The sequence below is a fragment of the Peromyscus californicus genome, unplaced genomic scaffold (assembly GCF_007827085.1).
Source record: "Peromyscus californicus insignis strain IS unplaced genomic scaffold, ASM782708v3 Scaffold_7__1_contigs__length_154581171, whole genome shotgun sequence".
Classification (NCBI taxonomy): Eukaryota; Metazoa; Chordata; class Mammalia; order Rodentia; family Cricetidae; genus Peromyscus; species Peromyscus californicus.
The window spans coordinates 137,094,983-137,119,799 of record NW_026294595.1 but is presented as its reverse complement, the minus strand read 5'-3'; the positions used below and the strand labels follow the sequence as shown (position 1 = coordinate 137,119,799).

At 44.1% G+C, this 24,817-nt stretch overlaps 1 protein-coding gene across 18 annotated transcripts in view; it reads left to right on the top strand.

Moving 5' to 3' along the window:
• The window catches only part of Ptprt (protein tyrosine phosphatase receptor type T), a 1,101,940-nt gene that overhangs the window by 146,929 nt on the left and 930,194 nt on the right, over positions 1-24,817 (top strand). The gene's annotated exons all lie outside the window — the stretch shown is intronic.

The following is a 24,817-nucleotide window of genomic DNA, read 5'->3' as shown; positions in this document are numbered from 1 at the left end:
TTTATTTTTGTTTAGTTCTTACAAATTCTAAGAAAAACAAAAATTTATTATTTTTTTCTTCCTTTCCTCTCTGACTTTTACTCCATACCTCATACAATTTGATGAGGAATTTGTGAAGTTGGCCATCTCACCAGTATTCAATAGTGTATTTAATTATTTTATGGGTCAGGTCATTTTTCCTTCCCTTTATTAGAGTGTGACCTCCATAAAAACAACATGTATTCAATATGACCTGCTTAGGCAATTTTATATTACAGATTAAAACATTAAATATAGTGTGTTGTCTTTCCTCTATTGACTCCGAAAGAACCATCCCAAGGGAAATGCTCTCACCAGCTCCATTCCCCTGTCTCCTTAGGTTTGAGCCCCTTCCTGGACAGGGCCTGTCTCTGGTACTCAGACAGTAGCTGTTGCTGTTGTAGACAGCCAGTTTAGAGGTAGATCTACTGCACATTTACCAGGACAGACCCCTTCCCACCTTTGTCTTCCATACAGGAACATAGATATTAATTCTTTGCATTACAGTGATGGCATGAAAAGGAATTTCAATACAGGTGGTTGGTTGTCTGTACTTTCCCCCCAACTGGGCTGTATCCTGCAGTCACTGCAGAAAAGGGACTTGACAGGGAGAGTAATTAACTTTGTACAGGGTTAAACTGATCTGAGCTGCTTTGCATTTGATCATTGGACTTCAACAACTAGGCACACCTAAAGTCACACCAGCTCTCAGCTGTTATCTTTGATCATTTGGTGTTTGAATACCACTTCCCTCTCTCATTACCACCAAGGATCTTGGAGTCTACATCATTGAGAAGCAAAAATGAGGGTGAATTGAATAGACCCACTGTCCTCTAGAACCGAGGCCGGAAAAGTACATCCTGGTAGTCAAACACAGCTCAGCAGCACGTCCAGACTATGAATTGGTTTTTGTAAATAAAGTTTTATTGAACACTGCCACACTCATGTTTTTGCTTTCTGTCTGTATTTTGTACAACATTGAGCAGTTTCTGGGGAGGCTATAGGGTCCACACATTCCACAATATTTATTCTCTGATCCTCTATGGAAACAGCTTGTTGACTCCTTATTGTAGCTAGAGTTTTTTTGCCTGGCCCACATTCAGGACAAATCTCTCTCACCTGCCAGTCCCACAGCTGCTCAGACCCAGCCAAGTAAACACAGAGACTTATATTGGTTACAAACTGTATGGCCGTGGCAGGCTTCTTGCTAACTGTTCTTACAGCTTAAATTAATCCATTTTTATTAATCTATACCTTGCCACATGGCTCGTGGCTTACCAGCATCTTCACATGCAGCTTGTCATGGTGGCGGCTGGCAGTGTCTCCCTGACTCAGCCTTCCACTTCCCAGAATTCTCCTCTCTCCTTGTCCCGCCTATACTTCCTGCCTGGCCACTGACCAATCAGTGATTTATTCATTGACCAATCAGCAACACCTTATGTAGAAAGTTAAGGTCTAGGCAGAGAGATATCACAGACCCCGCTGTTCTGGAATAGCTTGGAGATCCATGTGTTCTTAGTAAAGTCCATTTCCTGGTTAGTTTTGAGGCCATATGTATTCCTTCTGATCCTTGGTTCTGCTCACAGATGTATCTGTAAACAGATTGTGGTGATCTGCACTGCTGGGCTCACATACATTGTACCTAAGAAATCTTGAGGGGTAGGTTGGTGTTAGATGCACTGAGGACAAGGTGGAAGGGTAGGAACCAAGAAGACAGGTAGGGAGGAAGGAGCATAAATAAATGTAGATGAGCTGTGGCTCTGTAGAGCTGAGGTGGGGAAACTGAGTTTGGCCAATCTGAGAAGTAGAACATCTGTGCTTCCTTGGGTGCTCACAGTCCTCTAAGTGTTTACATGCACCTAATATCTTCATTCACAGTTTTGGGGTTTCAGCTTTAGAGGTTCTGTCTCCTTTGGGTCTCTGAACCCTGAGGCAGTTTCTAAAGTCTTCATTTAATTTGAGATGTTTTATTAATTAGGGAAGATATAGCGTCTAAGATTTATGTAATCCGATCTCCTGGAAAACGCCTTTGCCCTTGGAGGACAGTAAGGGGAGGGGTGAGAGAGGCTCTGCCCTTTTTTTTGGGCAGCCTTTTTTTTTTTTTTCTGTGCTCCCAACCTGCCTCAGGCCCCTCAGGACATACCTAGAAAGTAGTGTCATGGTAATCCTGAGGGGGCTCAGCTGCTAGTTTGCCATCCCCATCTCCTCAATGTGTTTCATGGGGGCTGCTCCCCACTGCCCCAGCCGCTATATGGGGTGAGCTACGTGCTGAGTCTGTATTCTTGTACTAAAATGCTGCTGTCATGTGGCTGTTTATTGGGGAGAACATTTCACTGTCACCCGAATTTGCTGGAGACACAGGTTTCTTTTAAAATGGAGATGCAGCCAAGGATGTGGGTTCCAGGACAGAGGTCATTCTTCATCCAGATCCTCTTTGTCTAGTTGTATGGCTGGAGCAATTGAATTACCTGACTGAGGCTCAGTCCCCTCTTCTATAAAAGGCGGCAGATGTACCCTTCCCAATGTGATGGTTATGGTTGCAAAGACAGCATGGTAAGAGGTGGTAGAGTGGTCAAATACAAAAGCTCCCTGATTGCTGGATTTCAACCCTGGTTGCATCGCTTGCTGTGTGACCCTGAGATTGCTGAAGTCTGTGCTTAGTGGTTTTCTGCAGCGTTGGATGCCCTCACCCCTTTGTGCTAGCGTCTAACTACATTTTCTTTTCTTAGGTGTACTTCATCTGTTGGACTCCTTGTAAGTTTTGGGATAAAATTGCCTTATTAATCATTCCTTTGTAAACACCACTGTGAAACAAGGGGATATTGCATTCACTCATCTTTTCATTATTATGGTAATAACTTTCAATTTATAACTAATTAACGTTGCTCCTTTCTAACCTGGCCTTCATTACAGGCAGCCAGTGAGGACTCCAGAAGTTGATGTGCGGCGAGTGGGAGCACATGCTGCCCGCTCCAGCGGTCTCGGAGGGCCAATCTCTCCAATGCCTTCATTTTTAGATTATGGGTGGTGAGAGACCTGTTTCCATCTGCCTGTGTCTGGGGCTCAGGTGTGGCCGTCCATCTCCCAGCACGAGATTGGCTGGTGGGACTGAGTCTGTGGGGAAGTGGAGGCAGCCTGTAGGGAGCAATCAGAGAACACACCTTGAGAAGAACAGGAGATGCCCAGGGACATTCCAAAAACAAATACTCAAAGGGGCATAGCCACTGTCTTCAAAATGACTTTGACGGGACCTGGATTTGTTCTCTGAGTCCCCAGGGAGAGACCCAGGAGAAATGGGCAGTAGTGAGAAGGAGGCAGATTTGGATGTAGTGTAAGATATGTGCCTGTTACTGTGACAGTCACAGCTATTAGGGTAGAGCAGTCCTCCTCAGGAGGTCTCAGTTGCTATCCTGTCTTCATTTGGAGATACATTCAAGTTCATTCAAGTTTAAACCCACGTGGCTTGGCGTGATGTATAGATAGCAAGTCATTCAATAGAACTTGTAGGTCCCTTGAAATTCTGGATTGCATGTTGTATCTTTCTATTGTGGAGAAAGTGACTAGAAAGGGTGTTAGACGTTTAACACAGCTGCCTTGCTTTGTCAGGGAGTGTTACTACAGACCAACAGCATTATTCTGCTGCATGCTGATGTAGGCCAGTGAACTGAGAAGGCTTGGCAGACACAGGGAGGGCTGGGAGGAGATGCCTTAATGACATGTGCTGATCCTCTTTGATCTCAGGCATGATGCAGAGAGCACCAGCCCCCTCCTGCTGCACAAGGGGCTGAGATGAGAGACTCCAGTTTCCCTGAGGACTTTTCTGGAATGAGAGTCATTAGCTTTCCTCTGTTTATGAAGTGAACATAAACACATACAAAAATGGTTCTTCTTCTCCCTTCTGGATTAATTATACATATTTACTCCTCTTGGATTAATTAGGTTCATTTGCTACTTTTTTTTTCAGTAAAAAGTTTTGGGACAGTGGTGAAGGGCACAGAGAAAGTCTGTATTGTTGAAGCCTTGATACCCTTCCCAGGATCTGAAAGCAGCCCTTCGCCTACTGTCCAATAGAATTTTCTACAGTGATTGAGTGAGTCCACATCTGGTCTGCTCAACAGGCGGTCACTATAGCTACTGAGCTCATGTGATCACTGAGCACTTGAAATGTGGCCAGTGCAGTGGAGGGGCTGACTTTTTAGTTTTATTTCATTCTGCAATGAAAGGATTCAGAACAAAAGAACAGAATTCTAGTTCAGTCAAACCTTCCCAAGTGGGGATGGGAATAATATTGGGAATGCAGCACCTGAGAGGATTTGGCACATAGCCAGTGCTCACGCAGGGTCCCTGGGGGTTACTTCTGGCCATTGGGTTGCAATACTCAAGTCACAACAAGCAACTTGGAGAGATTCATTGTCTCATAGTTTGGGGGATTTCAGCGTATTGAGGGGAGGCGTCAAAGCAAGAGCAGCTCTGTCCATGTCATGGGAGTATGAGGTGGCTTGTCACACATGGTGGCTTGTGTGGAAGCAGAGAAAATGAGCCTAGAATCAAGACTGTGGAAGTACCTTCCAAAGTTCACCTCCACTTCTGCCAACCAGGCCCCACCTTCTGAAAGCCCCATACACCTCCCCAAACACCACCATTTAGCATCCAAGTGTTCAAACATAGGAGTGTGTGACAGGCATTTCACATGCAGACCGTACTAGACATTGCAGAAGTCAAGTGTCATCCCGATCCTCTGTCACGTGGACAGATAATGGACTCTCCTTGAGTGTCCGTTTTTCCATCTATAATAGTAGAACCTACTTTAAAGGATTGTATGAGTGGATTAGTTACGATTTGGGCTGCTGGAACAAAACACCTGGCATTTACTCTTCACAGTTCTGGAAGCCGAGAAGTCCAAACGAAGGCTCCAGATCCAGTGTCTGGTAAGGGCTGCTTTCTGCTTCAAAGACAGCACTGCTTCGCTGTGACCTCCGGTGGAGGGAGTGTGGGAGCAAACTTGAGATTTGGGGGAGCAGAGCTCTCGTGCCTCATGTCTAATAAAGTCACACTGGTTTTTGTCTCTAACATCGAGCCTTTCTTTACTTCTTTACCTTTTGAGGACTCTGAAGTTTATGCTGTAGCAAGGAAGATCAAATAACGGTAAGCTATTTAGCACACTGTCTGACTTACAATAAATATTCGTCCAGTGCTGTATGTAGTTGTCCCTTGTGCAATGGGGAATGCACTATGTTAAGTATATCCTCTGTGTTAAGTAGATACTATCACCTCCTTTTCAGATTCACTGGGCACCCATTCTCTGACTCTGAGAGAGTGATTTTTTAATTTTTTAAATTTTTTTATTTTTTTACTTTTTTGCCCCTGGCCAAGGTGAGCCCTGTCTCAGTACTGACCCCATTTTGGAAAGAAGGCACCTTGCTCATAATTGTACCCCTTTGCTAGGGTCCGTATCAATAACTGGTTGATATGGGGGTACACGCTCTGATGCCGTCACCTCAGTTCAGTACAGTGTTGAGGGGACAGCCATGGTTTAGAGCTCCCTGACTGATGACTGTGAATGTGTCATGGCTTGAATTCTTCCTCTCACCCACTCTGCTTCTTTCCTTCCTCATGGGTGATACTTCCGAGAACACACCCCAATAAATGACCTTACTTACAAACTTCTCCTCCTCAGAATAGTTTCCCAGGATGCCCAGTCTAGGGTGGAGCAGGTGCCTTCCCCTTTCTCCAAATGTAGTCACATTTTACTTAGAGTGAAGCCATTCTTTGAACCACATATCCTGTTCTAACCACTTTCCTGACAAGGAGAAACCCTCACTCCTCTGCACAAAAGCCACCTTTCCCCTTTCATAACCAGTAAGTAAAGGAAAATCTCTTGGATATGACCTTCCAGTCTCTCACCCACTGACCTCTATGGAACTTTCTGATTTTATCATTCTTTCTATCCTAAGCACTATCATTGCTGAACAACAGTATACTCACGCCATTGATTATGATTGTGTGTGTGTGTGTGTGTGTGTGTGTGTGTGTGTGTGCGTGCATGCGTTTGAGTGTGTGAGTATACATTTGAGACAGTCTTGCTGTGTATCCTAGGTTGGCTTTTTGTCTTAGTCCCTTGAGTTTTGACATTACAAGCATGCATTTCCACAACTGGCAGATTGTTTTGTCTTCCTTTTCTAAAACCCAGAATGTCTTTTTCCCCCTTTTAACTACTATAACACCCACTCCTTTCTTTATTGCTGAATAATCCATTCCCCAACCCTGGTATTCCTTTCAAATTCAGCTTTCATGTCAACCTTATTTATTTATGGAATTTTGCAAATGATATGCAACTCTTAAAGTCAGTTTGTCCTTTGGGTAGAGGAAATAGAGAGAATGTTGTCTTCCTCCAAGCTCCTGGTCCCTCTTATAACAGAACTTGCCACAGGGTATCAAAGGTACCCATGCCACATCTCTGTCTTTTTAGTATGTGCTTCTCTGATATGCATTCCCCACTCAACTTAGTGGCTGTCATATAGTAAGAACTCAGCTCTCAAGAGGTTCTCAATTCTTAGTAGTAGGTTTTTGATAAATATTAGAGGAAGAAAAGGGATAAGTGTGCTTTAGTTGTATAATAGGTTATATATAAATAATAAATGGTCTCCAATAAAAGTTCCCAAATCTCAGTAAATCACCACAGAATTTCATGTTCCAGCCATGCATCACATGCACCACAGGTTGGCTGTGGCTTTATTCTGTGTGACTGTCAATCTAGCACTCAGACCTTGACATGGGAAATGGACAGTCTGTGGCAGCTCTCTCCTGGAAATGACACTTGATGGTCCATTCGGTGGTCCAAAACAAGTCACAGCCACTGTTAAGCTCAGTGTTATGTCATGTTCTTCCCATGAGGAAGGGTGTCAGAACCTATGAGGCCAGAGCTTTTACCTCTTCAGTGAGGGCTACACAATCTTTTTCCATGAACTGCCCTAAACCACATGGCCCAACCTGATGTTAACCAGTTGGAGAGGCATAAACCCTACATTTAAAGGACTCTGAGCAGTAATAAACAATACCATAGACTTAAAGGCCATGGATGAATGGCCCCTGTTCTCACTGCCCAGGGGATTTTTGGAGGCAGTTTTCAGGAAACAGGACCATCTAAGGAAGAGTACCCGCAGCCATCTGGTTTCTGGAAAGTGCTGTTCTTTACTGTGATGCAGACTTGGCTGCTGATGCTGGTGAGGAAAACCAAAGCACTTCCAACTATGACAGCCCTGTGGTGGCCTGTACGCATGACTTCACTGTATCTCATGAGCAGTCGGTGGACCATGGAGACAGTTGATGGACGGCTACTCCTTGTAATTTCCGGCCTGCAACTTGTTTGGAGCTGCCAGGGCCAGACAGCATGACTACTCTACCATCATGGCTCTGAAAAATGCCCTTTGAAAGGCTTGTTCTAGTCAGTCACTAGATGGAATAAATCGTGGAAAGAACAGAGAGTCCCGGTGGCAAGACAGATCTCGTGATTCAGAGATGCAATGCAGGGCCTGAGCGGCTGCAAGGCTGCTGAGATACTGACAGATGCCTGTCTTCGCGATCCTTCCCTGCCCTGACCCGAAGGTTGACAGCTTCCTTTTTTTGGTAGGGGTGGAGGGAGAATGAAAGGGGTGATTCATAAAGAAATGACTGAGAAGCCTGATCCCGTGTGGGCTGGCTAGTTTTATGTCAACTTGACACAAGCTAAAGTCATCTGAGAGGAGGGAACAATTGAGAAAATGCCTCCATAAGATGGGGCTGTAGGCAAGCCTGGAGGGCATTTTCTTAATCAGTGATTGATACAGGAGAGCCCAGCCACTGTGGGTAGTGCTACCCCTGGGCAGGTGGTCCTGGGCTCTGTAAGAAAGCAGGCTGAGCAAGCCAGTAAGTAACACCCCCTCCTTGGCCACTGTATCAGTTCCTGCTTCCAGGTCTCTGCCTTGTTTGAGTTCCTCTCTTGACATCCTTTGATGATGAACAGTGATGTGCGAGTGTTAAACCAATAAACCCTTTTCTCCCCAGGTTGCTTTTTGGTCATGGTGTTTCATTACCTCGATAGTAACTCACTAGGATACCATGACATCCTGACCCCACGTCATCCTGACCTCATGGCTTTCAGAACCATTTCATCTCTAGCGCCTCTCTTCTGGCCTCTGCCTCTTCCTTGTTCTGTCTCACTCATGGCCCTTAGATTCGCTTCTCATGTCACTCCTCCTCCTGCTCCCATACTGAGCACTTGCTGCTACTCAGGCCCTGGGATCATATTTGCATCACTCTGTCTGCAGGATCTATCCTGGGCTGGAGGCTGTAGGATGCTCAGGACACAGGAAGGAATTCGTGGTGTCTCTCTTGGTGCCATGGCTCTGCTCACTGATACTTCACCCTTCTGGAAGCTTTGTGACCCCAGTTTGTCTCCCCTGAAATAGCAGGGCCTTGGAAACAAAGTCTAGAATGCTAATGTCATAGTAAAATGGGGTCAGTGGTTTAACGTTCAATTCCTTCTTGCAAAATTAGGGTAAACTGGGGCAGAAACAGTGCAAGACAGTGGGAGCTTCTAGAACTAAGTTGAATGAGAGGGGGCTTTTTACCTATGACATTTCAGGGAAGTTGGAGGCAGGGAAGTGACCATGCTTGTCACCAGGGACATGCTGCTGTGAACCAATTTCAAAAGGCAAATCAGGACCAAAGGAAAACTCTTGGAAGGTCTGCTCATGTCTTGCAGAGTAGGAGGGGCCTGATGTCAACCATGGGCTGGGGACAGTGGCTTGTAACTCAGAATAGAATTGGGCTTAATGTAATTGTCAACAAAAGTGTGTCACATGGCTCTCTTATAAGGGAACAAGGTCTCAGATTTCCAAGGTGCACAGGGCAGGCTACTGTCACTGACCAAAGGAGGTGGGGGACACACTGGTGAGAAGCAGCAGAAAAGACAATGTTCTCTTTAGGAGACTGCTCTGTTTCAAAGTGTGTGTGCTGCCTTTTTAAATGATAAAGTATCTTTTTCATTAAGAAGGAAAGGGTGTTCATTGTGAAATACAAGCAGGAGGGAACAGCTGAAGGGAAGTCTTCGCAGTCCCTGCCTTCCTACAAGACCAGGTTTGGTTTCTGTGTTTCTAGTTCTTACACATGTAAAGTGTCTCTCTCCTTCCCTCTCTTCCCTTCCCCTCCCCCACATTCACATAAGCATGAGCATTATTAAAAAGGATCATTACACCTATATAATTATTTTCTTTTGAAGAGAAAGTTAGTTGTTTCATCTGCGTCCCCATCTGACTGGACAGTGTCCACCTGCACTGAGAAGTATCTTCTCCACTCAGTCCTCTGGTTCAAACATCTGTCTGCTCTAGAAACTCCCTCAGCTCTGGGCCCGAGGCAGCCTGCCATTCTAGCTGATGCCAAGCCACCTGTGCGTGCTTCCATTCAAAGGAAAAGACTCAGTCCTTTTTGAGCCACTATAATAATTCTTTGCCCTCCTGCCTGTCTACCTGCCTCTCTCCCTCCCTCCCTTCTTCCTTCCTTCCTTCCTTCCTTCCTTCCTTCCTTCCTTCCTTCCTTCCTTCCTTCCTTCCTTCCTTCCCTCTTCCTTCCTTCCTTTGAGACAAGGTCTCATGTAGCCCAGGCTGGCCTTGACCTTCTGTGTAGCTGAGGATGATCTTCAACTCCTAATCCTCCTGCCTCCACGTCCTGGGTGCAGAGATTATAAGTCCACACCACCATGCTCTAAGGTTGCCAAACACCTATTATAGAGCCCCACCTCATTCTTTTATTGGCAGTGCGGCATTCTGTTTCCTTGTTTTAGTGATGTTTGATCAGTACTAACGGTAGCATAGTGAGAAGATCTCTAAAATATCTATCTCTCTTAGCTGTATTGTGATGAATAACCTGTCTCTGGTTTTGTATTTCTGCAGAATACATTCCTAAAAAGAGACTGAATGTGTTGAAAAGAATGTGCATTTAGAACTGTAACAAATATCAGCACATTTCTCTGTTGAGGGATGAAGCTGCTTCCCTTCTAATGTTCAACTCCTTGTGTTCTTGAAAACAATGGATATTTAGCTTTGCAAACCTATATCTTGGAAAAATTGTGTCTTAGTTTTTAAATGTAAAATTATGAGTTTTGTTCTCACATTTTTTGTTAATTTGTCTTGAATAGGAACTTTTCTGTATTTTTCTTCAAGTCCTTTGTCTTCATTTCCTCTTGGTTTGCCTTAGTTTTTGTTGATTGATAGGCACTCTTTACATTTTAAGGATACTCATTCATGTTTTGTCATACAGATTATACATTTTAACCATTTGTCTTTTAATATTATTGATGGTATTTTTTGTAGTACAAGAACTCAATTTTGTTTTGTGAAATCAACTTTTCCCTGCATGAGTTTCATGCCATACTCAGAATGATCCCCATCTTTCAAACTATGAGACATTTTCCTATGCACTCTGCTAGAGGTGTTTTTGTTTGTTTGTTTGTTTGTTTCTTCTCACATTTAATTACTCATTCTGGCTGTAGCTGATTCTGAGTGTGGTGTAACTTATGGGCCTTACTTCATTGTTCCTGAATCATTTAACCACTGTGAATGTGGAATGTACAGTCACTGGCTTGTCTTTATTTCTTACTTCCCGTAATATGTGAGAATTATTTTGCTCTTTAAATGGATAAGATGGTAGAAAGAGAAGAGCCCTGGCATGGTCTTTAGACCCACTGGTCTCTTAGATGCTCCATGGTTGGATCAGGCTATAAGCCCTTGGGCAAATCATACAACCCTTCTGTTCCTTCATTAGCAAATTACAAATCACCATGTCCTGCCCCTGATGTAGAATGTCGGATTAAATTAAACAGAGAGGATGGTGGCCCTGGCATATCAGGAGATGTTAGGTAGATCTATTCAGCTTCACTCATCTGAGCCCTGTCCTAAAAAAAAGACACCGAGGAGAGTCTGACCCTGTCCTGGGGGACCAGGGTCCTTTCCAGCCTCAGTCTGCTCCCTGGTACCATCAGACTTTTTCCATTGTTGTCTGCCCGGCTTCTGAGATTGCTGTCTTCCATGACTCCAGCTGTCTGGGGACACAGGAGTTTGTTGTTGAAGGTTGGTTTTTGCAGTGTGCTGGCAGATGGCAGGGAGTTGGAAGTCAGACGCTAGGCCTATGTTTGCATGCACTTCTTTTCTGTGAGTGTGGATTCTGGTCTGAAGGAGGCTTACCTGCCCTTCTTTGTGTTCTTGGCAATGCTGGGCTTGACAGGATAGCTATGGGTGCAAGGGGACGAGGGGAGTCTGGGAGGGGTGGCAAGGGAGAGTTGGAGCCACCACGAGGAGAGGTGATGGCCATGTGGAGATGAGTGACAGAGAGAAGAAGCAGGAGTAGGGAAAGGTAAGAGGCCAAAGCAAGACTGAGATGGGCAGAGAGACAAGGGGATGGAAATAGGGGAAGGGAGAGGAGAGCAGGGAGAAATAAAACATGGTGGCAGGGCGGAAGAGACAGGAAGGAGAATTCATTGAAAGGGATCAGGGCTAAGTCACATCATGTCCAGAGGACAGCATTTCCCAGCTCTCCTCCCCGCCCCCAGCTCTTACATCCTTTCTACACTCTCTTCCTCAGGAGGGTTGGTAAAGAGGACTGACCCATTTAGGGCTGACCACTTAATAATCACTTACTCTCCACACCCCGACCAGTTCTGAGTTTCTACATGAACTACTGCCCGCTGCAAACAGAAGCTCCTCTGGCCGGTGGAGAGCAGCACCAGTCTATGGGTGTGGTCATACATAATCATAAGGCAGCTTGATAACATGTCCACTTCGCAAAACAACAGTAGTTACTTATGGCCTGTTACTTCCCATACCCTGGACTTTTGACAGTGCTTACAGTAGCAGGCATGAACTCCCACCTGTGGTGTAGGCCTCAGATCCAGCGTTCATGCTATTATTGCACCAATGAACATACATTGCCTGTCAGGTCAGTATTGTAGCATTCAGGGTTCAGTGCTGGATAAGACTGTTGATAGCCCTTCTCCCCCAGAAGCCTGCATGGCACCTTCTGACCATGTAAGCTAGCCAGTAAGGAAGATGTGTTCAGGGCAGTTCCAGACTGATCTACATCTGACAACCAAAAGGTGTTGTTTCTTCAGCAATAGGGTCTTACCATCTAGTCATGGTGTCAACGTTGCTTTTGAGTGCCTTTGGTGCCTCCTGACCTGTAACTCATACAGAAGTATCCATGTCCAGCACTGAGACTTTTTATTTAATAATTCATGTCTTCTGGAGGAAGCGTTTTCCACTCAGGTAGGTTATCTGCTTTCAAACTCCTTTTTAAAATTATATTTTAAATTAGAGTACAAAGTAGTAAGTTTCCATAAGGATTAAAATTTTCTTTTAGTCTTTATTGTTTAAGATTTAATTTTAGTTTTATTTATGTGTACCTGCGTTTGTGTATATGCCTGTGAGGACAGGTGCTCAAGGAGGCCAGTAGAGGGTATCTGATCCTCTAAAGTTACTGGCTGCTGTGAGACATGGGGGCTGGAAAATGATCTGAAGTTCTTTGCAGGAGCAGCAAGTACTCTTAACAGCAAAGCCATCTCTCTAGCCCTTCCATAGGGGGCTCTCCATAATATGTCTTAATTTTAGTTAATCCACCCCCTGACCTGAGATAGGATGCTTTTAACTTGTGGATAACTAGAATCATTTGGCTGGATTCTGTGACAGGGGACATGTCTCAGTGTTTGTGGCAGATAATTATTCCTCTCTCTCTCTCTCTCTCTCTCTCTCTCTCTCTCTCTCTCTCTCTCTCTCTCTCTGTGTGTGCGTAGGGGGTGTATGCAGGTGTGCTCACCTGTTGCAGGTATGTGTGGAGGTCAGAGGTTGCACTGAGCATCTTCCTCTACTGCTTTCCACTTTATCTTCTGAGACAGGGTCTCTCATTGAACTTGGAACTTGCCATTTTGGCTAGAATGGCTGGCCAGTAAGTCCCTAGGACCTGCCCATCTTCTTTCCCAGTGCTGGGGTTGCAGAGGTTTGCCACCACACCTGCCTCTCTTACATTGATTCTGGGAATCTGAACCCAGGTGCTCATCCTCGAGCAGCAAGCCCCTTACCTACTGAGCCATCTCCCCAGCCTTCTTTTTCTTTTGGAATGTTGTGTGTATATTCTGTAAAGCTTTCTGATTTTGGTCAAATCTTAGGTGTGTTCTCCTAATCTTATATTATGAATATAGGCTAGGAATATAGGCTAGGAATAGGCTGGCAAGTATAGCATGTGAGTTGCACACCTAGGGAGGGATGGTGCAAAATAGTTGTCTCATTTATAGGTGAGAGAGTCTAGCACTGGCAATGGATACCACTTGCCCAGAGGCACTCATGTGTGGCAGAGCCTGGAGTACAGCCCTGGAACTCTGATTCTATAGTTCACTTTCAATTCTTCTTTGAGGCTGGAGGTTGGCCAGCCCATAGCCTGTGACATAGAGCAAACCAGAGTGCTCACGGAGTACATCCATCCATACCTAAGTGCTGCCATTCAGATTCTTCTGATTTGGGACTTTTTCTTACTGTCGATGTGGACCACAGGAAATTAGATGTTGGTTATCCATTGAACTGTGACACCCACAGAACACCGCTGGCTCCTCTTTATTTTATTGCTACTCTAAAGACAAGCAGAAAGAATGGACATGATACACTGGAACACCTATGTTCTACCAACGACGTTTATAGCTGTGAAAAGCAAGGCACAGAGAGTTGAGGACCTTGCAGTCATTGAAACAGAGCTGGAGTGTGACCTTGGGTCTGTCGGATTTTGCATCTTTCTGCTCCTTTGTCTGCTTAAGAAGTAAGCACCCTAGGCTTTAGTGGACAAATTGACAAGCATGTCCCATATGGTACCAAGTCCCTTTGTGACAGTGTCAGAGCAGGGTCAGCCAGAGGGAAGGTCTGCAGGATGGAGAAGAGGAGTCTATGGTCACAGTGGAGAGCATAAAGGACTCAGCGAAGCATGCATACCATAAAAGGCTGAGAGTGAAATGATAGAGAGAAGTTCTTTCCCTTTAAAATATTGTATGCCCTCCAATTTATAGGAAAATGCTTTAAATGCTTATCTAGGACCCCTAATTCCACATCCCTTATACTATTTGACATGCAAAGTGTCATATTCAAAAGCAAATTAGCCTGAAATGAATCCTCTTTTACCCTTTTTATTTTCAAAATCCAGATTTAGAATTTTAGGTTCATTAATATGCACAAACACTACTCGATTAAGCCTGTTTTAATTTCTCTGTGTGCTTTGTAAACAGGGATTACAAAGATGTTTGAATTTTCATGGCAGATTTTGGAGTAGTGTATACATTTGGGCCATTATCACATAATAAATAAATAACCCCCTAAATCTGGGAGTTGGTGATGTCATCCCCAGAATGTTGGTTTTTCTTCTCCTCATCTGGTCCTGTAAATATATGGCTTTGGTTTCGGAAAGCACTTCTCTGAATGTGGCAGAAAAATAGGGTCCTATGCCTGGGTCCCCACGTAGTGGGCATGTCCCAGCATTAGTGCTGAGGGATTGAAGCCTCCACTTGGCTTTGTGGAACTGGACTTGGAAAAACACCACGTTTATTAAATCTCCCACTAAACACTGACAGTTGTAGGCATTAGTTCTTCATGGTGTCTGCCAAGGGAGCTGGAAGAGTAGGCTTATCTTGTTATATGCAGATCGAAGAGTGACAGCCTTACAGAGTGTGGTTCCAGCCATCAGGGTGAATGGCCAAGACTCATGACAGAGGAGTGCCCTGGGGAAGCAGGGCTCTCCAGGGGAGCTCGGTTTCCAAACGTGGAGGCAAGATGCACTTTTCCCGTGATGCACCATGGCTCTGTATTTTAATTGTTATCTGTGCATGGGGATATTTGAGGGAAAGAAGTATATCTGGTAAGGAGAGCAACAATATACGGAGTGCTTTGCATTGTTGTGTGTTAAACAAAGAGCTGGCTGGCTTCTGTTTTCACTTTCTTTAGTCCTCATAACAGCCCCTTGAGATGCTTGTTATTATTTTTGTTATTATTATGCTTACGTCATAGATAAGGACAAGAAATGTTGAGAACTCAGCAATGATTGCAAAGCCACAGAGAACTCCAGCCTAGCTTTGTCTGCCTCAAATTCATTCTTCTCATCCTATCTCTTGCCCATTTCTATTGTATCCCCAGGGATAGGAAAGCACAGATGCCCAGCAATGTTTGCTGAGTGACTGACTGAATGAACCCTAAGAGGAATCAACTGACTGCTCCGCCTTTCTTAAGGCACCTGTGCCCTGTGTTGTCATGAATTCCTTGTGTCCTGGAGACTCCCTACAGGTTCTACAGGTGCCACAAAAGGCTCTTACTAGATGCCCCCCCCCCAGATGTGTACTCCTCCCAGATGTGTACCCCTCCCAGATGTGTGCCCCTCCCTGCTTTCTCCCTTTTTTCTGCTATGTTACCTGCTGTTTATTTCCTTTTATTCCCCAGAAAGCAGGTTCAATGTAGTGGTATTTGCTCCGCCCATGACTCTGGGCTGTACGGCCCAAAGGAGTCAGTGCTTCCTGCCATTGTACATGACCTATGATAATCAGATAATAATCTGATAATAATAATAATCTGATAACAATAATAACCAGATAATAATCTGATAATAATAATAATCTGATAATCAGAGGTTATGTACAACGGCAGGAAGCACCTCCTCCTTTGGGCCGTATAGCCCAGGGTCATGAGTGAAGCAAATACCACTACAGTTCAAAGTTTGAGCTGTCCCACTGTTTTAGCTGTCTCTTGGGTCTACCACAGCCTCTGGGCACAGAGAAGGTGGCAAATTTTGCTTTCTTGTACTCACTCATTTGTAGGTTGCTTATGGGGAGTCTGATGCATCCATGGAAGCAGAAATAATTTCAATGAGCTCTCCACTTTGAGGTAAAAATCTCAGCCCCCAGACATCTGTTGTGCAAGTGTCCCCATTGGGGCTAGGGTGCACCCCCTGACCATGTCCTGCTCAGTGTGGGAGTTACCATCTCTGAGTGGGGAGAAGTGGGGACTTGGGGGATCAAGCAGGAGTATATTCTTTTATGAACAAAACAGAAACTCAGAGATGTGTGGACGTGTATTACAGAACATCTGTAATATCAAAAGCCATGGGAAAGATTAAGTAAAATATTAAGAAGTCTTCTTAGGACAGCAACAGTGGAAGAAGGGCTAGGAAATACTACGGATGCTGAGCCTGATGTAAGGACTCCTGTGAAGGTAACTTCCAGAAGAGAGTGGCTCTGGGTGGACTCTGACGCAAGTGGGGCGGGGGTGGGGGTGGGGGCAGAAAGCAAAGCAAAAATGTAGCCTCAGCTAGAGACAGTAACCTTCAGCTTGCCCCCAGGGTCTCTGGGCTATGAATCCCATCACAGAGATGCTTCTTCCTAGAAGTGGGAAGCGTTTTGACCTCCAAGGCATTGAACCATTAGCCCCTGGCTATCTCCATGGAAAAGGGTTTGTAGGGGCTAACCTTCCATGTGGTTGCTGCTTTGGATTGGCTGAGGACAATTCTCTGGTTCTGGTGGTCACTCTGAGCTCCAGCATCCAGAGCTGGTGTGGAGCACAGCAGCCCAGTACAGGGATAGGATAGGCATCTGGAGAGCCCTTGCCAGCATTACAGCGACCTCTGTGGCTTTGGATAGGTCTGCTGAATAGCTGTTCTTCTTCCTCCTCCTCCTCCTCCCCTTCCTCCTCCTCCTCGTTGGTTTTATATATATATATATATATATATATATATATATATATTACAAAATTATATATATATATTTTACAAAATTATGTATTTATTTTGTTTTATGTGTGTGGGTATTTTGCCTTTTGTATGAGCATGTATATACATGTATGCACATGTGTGGAGTGCCTGTGGAAGCCAGAAGAGGGCATTACATCCCTTCAAACTGGAGTTACAGGTGGTTGTGAGCCACCATGTGGGAGCTAGGATTCAAATTCAGGTTCTCTGCAAGAGTAGCCAGTGCTCTCAACTGGTGAGCCATATCTCCAGCTCCTATTCATTTTTAAGTGTACAATAAAGTGACAAAAGGGACAATCACATTGTTGTGAGTCCATCTGTGACATCCATTTTCTAACCCTTTTCCTCATCCTAGAACTAAATCTCTCCACCCAATGACAATCCTAATTTCCAGTCCTCTCTGCACCAACCACCATTCTATTATTTCTCTATCAATTTGATGTTCTAGATACATCATCAAAGTGGAAGCATCTGCTATTTGTCTTTTTGTGACTGCTTCCTTTACTTAATATTCCCAGGATACATCATGTTGTAGCCGACATGAGAATTCCCTTCTTTGTGTTTGCAGTATTTGTTCCATTTGCTTACTGAACCATCAGTGGGCATTTGGATTGCTTCCAACTTGGGCTACTGTGAATACTGTCCACAGGGATCTAGAAATGCCTGTAGTTGTCTCTTGTTTTATGCTGAGGTGCAGCAGGGCTGTGGGGTTTCACTATGGAAAATTTTGAGTCAACTGAGCATCCTTACTTGAGGCAATGACCTCAACCTTCTTTAGTATCTTTGACTGTGGAACTCAGCAGCTTCAGCAGAGGTAGGAGGTGCTTTGCATTTCATCAAGAATGACTACTGGTTGAGGGATTACCATCTTTGGGAAGTATTTATAGAAATTGAGATGAATTTCAAAATTTCATTTAGAATACTTACAGAGAAGAAATTTATGATCTGTGAGGTTTCAGAGGCATTATCTACCCTTCTTCAGCAGATTCTGGCAACTCGTCGCTTAGGGAATTTTCTAGGAGGCTGTGGTCACCTCTCCAACCTATGTCACTTTCTGTAGCCTGCCTGATGCTTAGTATGGTGGGTGGGACTGTCACTGGGCTCATCAACGGATTCTGAATAAATGAATTGGTAAGTCAATCAATGAGTCCATGGGGAGGCAGAGGCCATTCTACCTTAGATTTGAGCCAAGCATGTGGCCGACTGATTTGCTTACAGAATAAGCAAAGGGCATTTCCCTAAGGAATAAGGAGAAAGGGGACCATGCTTCCTTAGTTTCTCAGGCCTCTCAAGTTTTCAGGGCAGCAATCTGTTTCTTGTCTCTCTGCCTTGACAGACAAGGACAACGGAAAAGCAATTCTTTCTTGTTGCCTCTCTCAAGGGACTTGTGAAGCTGCTTGGGGTGGAATATTCCTAGCTCTTTAATCTCTTAGGAAGAAAGGAGTTTTATGAGGATAATAATAGACTGTCCTTGGTACATTAGAACCTGCATGGTACCCATGGCCAATGGGGACATTGATTTTGAAGAGTGTTTTTTGATATTGTTCATTTTTGTTTACCTAGCCAAGTGTTGAATTTATGCAGATCTGTGTTTTTAGCTGGGATGAGATATTTATAAATGAAGTTCAGTGATAATGACATTACTGTGATGATAGTGATGATGGTGATGGTGGTTGATAGCAATACTGTCAGCAAAAATGCATTAGTATTACTAAGTTTGAGATTCCATGTTCCGTGCTTTCTTCCAGCCCTCATGGCACCATAAGGCTGATGCTATCATTGAGTCAACTGTAAAGATGGGGAAACTGAGATCCAGAGGGGTCACATGATTAGATCTAGGTCATTCAGTTGGTAGAAAGCAGAGTTTTACAAAAATGATTTCCATGTGGCACACAAGGAAAATATTCTCCCTAATAAAAGTGTAAGTTGAGATCTAATCAACTGTAAAGGAAAGGGGCACGTTTCCAGGGGATTGTTCTCAAGAAGGAACTTTAGTGAAGGGAACCATCGTGTTGACCTTGAAGAGTTAGATGATTGTAGGTGATGGGAAGATGTTGAGTTGTGATGTGTAGTATTAGTTTAGGATTCACATGTAACTGAGTGTTGTGAAGGACAGGTGGGGCTGACAGAGGATGATAAACGCAGAAAGAGAGAGTGGGACCAAATAATGGAGAGTGTAAGTGCTATTTTTTTTTTTTGTCACCACCAATAGCCAAGGACATATTTGGAAAATGGTGACTAGAATTAGGAGATAAGCCTATAGACAAGAAAAAGTAAGACAATGACTTTTCTCTAAGGAGAAGACCCAGTTCCTCCCTCCAATTCTCTTTTATCAAAGGAACAATGGAGAAACTCATAAGTTGCCAGTTAATAAAAACAGATGATAGATAGGAATTTCTGGCTTTTGGAATGTGCAGCCCCCAGAACCCTGGGTCTGGTTAGCTATGGTTGAACAATTTATCAGAGAAATGAGAGAGTACCATGACTTCCTGTAGGCAGATAGAGGGTTTGATTGGGCATGTGAGTCTGACTGGACAGACAGACAGATGAGCAAAGAACATTCTAGGTAGTGTGCACAAAGAAGTCAAATTATTGGCATAGTGGCTTCCTTTGGGAGGGTGTCTGGGGAGGGTTGGTCTTGTGCCTCCATTTTTGCCTCTGCTGCTTGCTGGAGATAGTTCTTGGTACTTGGCTCATAAAGCATCACTCCAATTTCTGACTCCACCATGCATCTCTGGCTTATTGTAGCTCTGTGGATTTGTTTCCCTTTGGGTAAGGCCCACTTCAATCTAGTCTGACCTTATTTTCACTCAAATAACAATACCTGCAATAACCTTTCCAAATAAGGTGGCATTCTAAGATTCCAGGTGGTACAAATTTTTCCTTCTGGGACACTCTCTGATCTAGTCCATACTATGTAAGCAAGTGCTGGAGTAAGTCATATGGGTCCAAGGTCATCTGGGTGATTTGCTCAGCAGGGAGAATTCAGGAAGGTAAGTGTGAGAATGGGGCTCCTGCTGGAAAGCCTGTTGGGGACCCAACCACCTAGGATCTGAGTGACATATGCATGATTATGAGCTTTACACTCCAAGGAATTTGGAGTCTGTGGCCTAGAGTGACTGATAATGGAAGTTGCGACAATGGGGCAGGGGGAGCTAGTGATATTCTGCATCAGTTGGAAGGAGCTCATGACTGAGATGGGGTAATTGTACTGGGAAAGGAAAGGGAGGAAGAGGTGGTTTTCAAATTTTTATTTATTTTTATTTCATGTGTATATATGAGTGTTTGGCCTGCATGTGTGTATGTGCACCATGTGCATGGCTGATGCCCACAGAGGTCGGAAGACAGTATTGGATCCCCTGGAAGTAGAGTTATAGATAGTTATGAGCTGCCCTGTGGATGCTGGGAACCAAACCTGAGCCGTCTGTAAGAGCAGCAAGTGCTTTTAAGTGCTGAGCTTTGTCTCTAGCCCAGACGGACGCGTTTTAAAAGAAAGACAACAGACCCAGTGAGAGATGGGATGTGACAAGAAGGGAGAGTGAACTTTTGAACTTGGGTGAATCTAATGCTAAAAAAGAGAAGCATTTATGGAGGAGAACAAGTTTTGCCTTGGACATAAAGAGTTTGGGCTGCCTCTGGGAAGGCAGATTGAAGACCTCTATCAGCCTGCTGCAAATGTGATTCTTCAGCTTACTGGCTCCTTCCTGTTTGCTCCAGTAAATCTGAAGGAAAGGATACTGAAGTATGAGGGACCCCTGCTCTTTGAGGAGGTCAGATTCTAAAGGGTTTGTGTAAATGCAGCCGTAGTCATAGATTCCCTGTGACTGGAATGTGCCAAGATTGTACCAGAAGCAAAGATGGTGGTAGAATCTTTCTGGAACACAAACCTGAGGATGTCTCAGAATATATTGTCCTATGGTGTGCCCTTAGGGAGTGGTCCCCATTGTCTTCATGATAGAGTACTGCTCATTAGCTTGCTGACAAGTTCTCTCAAGACCTGGAACATGTTTTAGACTGTCATCACCCCAACTTCTTTGATCCTTCTACAGTATGAAGAACACACACAGACACACACACACACATGCACACACTCACACGCGCACACACACAATGTCTTTGATATCTGACTCCTGGTTTTTATTGATAAGATTAATTAATTTACATTTCAATGTCCCCATCACTTAATGTGAAGAACATACCCAGTGAACCCTCTCACTTTTATAATTTGGACTGGACACTTCCTTTTCCTAGAACTTTGTAGGAAGATCTTTCTTTGAGACTGTCAGCTCCTCAATAATGGCATGGAGACTTATTATGAAATATGAAAGCTTGGCCAATAGCTTAGGCTTGTTTCTAGCTAGCTCTTTTAACCTAAACAAAATGAATCCATTTCTATTAATTTACTTTTTGCTTCCTGGCTTTATTACCTCATCTCTGTATTTCCTATCCTGCTTGCTCTGTATCTCCTGGCATCTGCCCCTTCTTCCCAGTGTCCTCTGTGCCTGGAAATCCTGCCTACCTATTGGACATTCAGATTTTTATTAAACCAATCAGAGTGATATCTTCACAGCATACAAAAAGATTGTTCTACAACAAAACTTCTTCTTTGCTTCCATTTCCCCATTCTTTCAACATCCCAGCTCAACACTGAATGATCTGTAGCACTCTAGGTAAAATGTATTCACCGACAAGCCTTTCCCCAAAGCCTGTAGCCTCCCTAAGAACTGGTACATCCCTATATCCCTACCTTCTCCTAGAGAACTGACCATGGGATATGTTTGAAGGAGCCATTCAATCCCCAGTACTTCATAGAGGAGAAAAAGAATGAAATGAATGGATAGGTGGTTCTGTGTATATGTAAGCCAGTTGCAGGAACATGCTTCCAGTAGCGTGTGTGTGTGTGTGTGTGTGTGTGTGTGTGTGTAGCAATTCTTGCCTATCTCTTGTCACTGGGCCCCAACAACAGACCAACTTAGGATTCTACCAGAATTTACCCTGGGGAACCAATGAGTTTATTGGTCATACTTCTAGAGCATGGATGACCCTAGGGTAGCTGCACTATAAGGTCTGTGGCCAGCAAGGATGACAGCTCCCCAGTGACTGCATAGATGGTGACTCCTTCAGTTGACTTTGCCCAGTTGGGGGTCTCTGCAGGTGTTAAAGCAGGCAGTGATGTGTGGAAAGGTGAGAATGAAAACTCAGTTCAGATTGACTTCATCAATCTGGATCAAACTTCAGGGAGTCTGATGCCAGGTGGTTTATTGCCCGCACATTTAAACCCAGTATAATTTGGAAAAGAATGTCTAGTGGAATACAGTCCCCACTATACAAGACACATAATTACATCAAAACTCAACTCAGGGTACATGTAATTTCTTTCAAGAAGATGAGTTCTAGAGATAGGCTACCCATACTAGCTTATGGGCCGTTTGGAGGATCTGGCCTGGTCTTCATCTTATAGATAGCATAGAGGTTGCTTGGGCTATTAGCCACTGGTTCTGATTGTGGGAGTTTGGGGGAGCCCCTGGCTATAAAGATAATGTAAGGGTCATTTAGACTATTAGGTATCTCTGGTCCTGGTTGTGGGAGCTTAGGGGAACTCCCAGTTGTACAGATAATGTAAGAGTTATTTAGATTACTAGCCCCCTCTGGTCCTGGTTGCAGGTGCTTGATATGGCCTGGTCCAACAGAGAACACAGATCACCAAGCTATTAATCACCTCCAATCTCCAGCTATCAGGATAGAAGAACAGGTTTTACATATTTTCCATTGAAAAGACAATCCTGCATGCTTAACATTTCTAGGCACCCTGAAAATCTGTAAGTACAAGGCCCTTTGTGCCCCCCAACACCCAGTTTGTATATTGTAGTCCCTCCCTGAGACTCCTGAAGTCATGTGCAGTTGGGACAGAATTTCATACAAATGACTGGGTACTCAAGTTATGGTCCAGTGACCCATCCCTAACCTTCCTTCTAGGAGGGAATATCTGCAGTCTGTAGATTGAATTGATTCTTGCAAGTAGGCAAAGCTGATCTGGATGAAGATGGCAGCTGTTTTGCTCAGAGAACTGTACTCTACAATGTCTCAGTACAGATATGACACGTCATTAATATTAAGTCCTATCCCAAGGTACTTCTCAAGTCCCCCCTTTCTTCTTTTTCTTTCTCCCTTAATTCCCTTTCTTTACAAGAAACATCACAATTACTGGAAAAACAAACTTTCAGTGACCTTGGGTGCTCTCCAGCACCCCTGTGGTCACGTGTCCTTCCTTGGCATTCCTTGCTCATCTTTATTGTCATTTATATTAAAGGATTCAGGATTATCAGTCAAAGAGCAAGAGTCCCATGGGCCATCTCATTCTTCTGAAGCATGAGAAAAACCTGCATGTTTCCAGAAGAAAGCTCTGGACTTGTAAAGTCAAATGGAGGGCCTCAGACTACCACCAGAGAAGGGGCACCAGAAAGTGGAGCAGCTTTGTGATGATCCTCAATCCAGAGCATGGGTGGGGAGGGAGAGCATTGTGGCCAAGAGAAATATTATAGTTTATTTGTGCTGATATCTTACCCTTGAGAGGCTGGGTCACAGTCCATTTGTGTTATTATAATAAAAATCTCATAGATCAGGTGGCTTATCCACAATAGAAATGTGTGTTCTTCTTCATCAATGTCCAGCAGATTCTGGATGTGGAGAGGGTCAGCTTTCTGTTATTCTTTTTTCGCTCCTTTTCATCAGTTGGTGGAAGGGGCCAAGGATCTCTCTGGGGGCCATTTATACTGGCACTAAGCAATTTATGAATGTTCTATCCCCACGACTTGATTTTGTCATGCAGGTCACACCTCCTAGTACCACCACCCTGGATATTAGGATTTCAGCATGTGAAATTTGGGGCATACCATCTACCTTAGTCAGGGTTGATTAGGGAAACAGAATTGATGGAATTAATATATACATATTTACATATATATATATATATATATCAAAAGAATTTATCAAATCAGCTTACATTACAATAGTTCACGGCAGTTGTCACATTTGGGAGCCTGAAAACTCTGTAGTTTCTGGGTCCTTGAGGATGGATGGGTGCCTTGGTAGTCTGAGGAGTCCCACGATGGCTGTCTCACATTACAGAGGTCAGGAACCTGATAGTTGTTTTGGTCCACGAGGCTAAATGCCTCAGCTATCCCAGTCTGGCTCCGAAGTCCTGGAAGGTTCCTGGAAGGTGCTGGTCCTTAGTCAATGATAGAAGCATGGAAATGCTGGTTCTGACATCAGGGGAGAAATCAATAGCAGCAGCAACGGGGAGAATGAACTTAGCATATCAAAAGAAGGCTGAACAGATGGGCAGGATGATCAAGCAAGCAAAAGGTGAATGATCTTTTTTCTACTATGAACTTCTTTTGCTGTTTTTATTTTATTGTTATTTGTTTTCCTGAGACAGAGTTTCTCTTTGTAACCCAGGCTATCCTGGAACTCACCGTGTGGACCAGGCTGGCCTTGAACTCAGAAATCTGCCTACCTCTGCCTCCCAAGTGCTAGGATCAAAGGCATGTGCTACCACCACCCAGCCTGCTATGAACTTTTTAAAATCTGGGCTGCTACTAGAAGGAGAAGCCCACTCTTGGGGTAGGTCTTTCCACAGCAATTAATCAAGAAAATTCCTTAGTTGAGGCTTCCTACTCTGGTTATCCTAATTTGTGGCAAGTTGACATTAAAACAAGGCAGCACCCTACCTCTTAGACTTTATGAATATCCCTTACATTTGTGGCAAAGCCATTGGTACAACATTGTGACTAAAAAACCATTACTTGTTGATGTTTATTGAGCACTTAGCTTGTGCCAGCCTCGAGGCTAAGCCAGGACTTTAACTTATATCACTTCGTAGCTGTGGCAGATTCTAATCCTTCATTTATTATATAGCTGTTGTGTGACTTTTCCTAGAGATACTTAAACAAACATCTCTGTATTACAATGAGACATCAATGACAGATCAGAAAAGAGACTCAAC